Source organism: Lolium rigidum, chromosome 3 (genome assembly GCF_022539505.1).
Source record: "Lolium rigidum isolate FL_2022 chromosome 3, APGP_CSIRO_Lrig_0.1, whole genome shotgun sequence".
Classification (NCBI taxonomy): domain Eukaryota; kingdom Viridiplantae; phylum Streptophyta; class Magnoliopsida; order Poales; family Poaceae; genus Lolium; species Lolium rigidum.
The window spans coordinates 15,352,258-15,353,486 of NC_061510.1; positions in this window are offsets into that span (position 1 = coordinate 15,352,258).

Sequence of the window (1,229 nt, forward strand, 5' to 3'; positions counted from 1 at the left end):
CCTGGGAATCCGCAGCTTCGGCAAACTATTTGATTTGCAGTCTGAAATGCTTGGTTCCTCCTGCTATTGTAGTAGTAGTAGTAGTAGTTGTTGTTGTTGTTGTTGTTGTACCTTGGCTTGAAACTCAAGCTGGTATTGGGCTTGTTGCTGACAAATCTTTTAGGCTCAAACTTGGCCTTCTTCCTCTTCTCATCCTGCAGTTGCTTGAAGTCATCTTCAAGAGTGATGGCTGCATCCACCAACTCTTGAAACTCGGTCGCTCGCATTATCCTGAGCTGAACCTTGAACTGGGGACTTAACCCCCGCAAGAACCTCTCCTTTTTCTTGTCCTCTGTGTTGACCTCCTCAACAGCATATCAGGATAACTTTGAAAATTCCCTGACATAGGTCAGGATGGTCTTATCCTTCTGCTCGAGACTTTCAAATTCTTGACGCTTCAACTCCACAATGCTCTCAGGGACATTGGATTCCCTGAATTTCCTCTTAAACTCTTCCCAGGTAAATACCTTCTCGGCCGGATAAACGGCTACGATATTGTCCCACCATGATGCGGCAGGTCCACACAACAAGTGTGTTGCATATCTGACCTTCTCCAGGTCGTTACATCCAACAGTATTGAGCTTTCGCTCCGTGTCCATCAACCAATCCTCCGCGTCCATTGGTTCGGGCGCGTATGCGAAGGATATAGGCTTAGTGTTCTGGAAGTCAGACAAGGTGACTCCCTGGTTTTCGGGCCTTTCCACCCTGTTTTGTTGAAGCAGATCCTGGAAAAACTTATTCTGCTGCTCCAATGTTACACGTTGCCTCTCCTCCAACATTTGCATGTATTGGAGGAAATTCTGCTGCGTCGTGGGTGGTGGTGGTGGTGGAAACTGATTTCTGGCTGCTTCATCAGCCTCTTCCTTTTGCTTGGCTTCGCGCTCCATACGCTGCGCTTCGCTCTCCTCACCCATCAATCCCGACATTTTCCCCTAGTTACGCAACACAAAGTGGTACTCATAGTTACTCCATGCGCAAGTTTTCACGAGCTCAACTTTGTGCACGAGAACTAGTCACGCAATGGAAATCAAGAAGCAAATCCAAATCATACAAAACATATACCCTGTATATACATACATAAGTGGTCTTATTACATTACTCAGTGACGTTGTGAGTATGCAAACTCACTTATTAAAGTATATGTACAAATTTCTACAAAATATTACATACTACAATACATGTGGTACTTA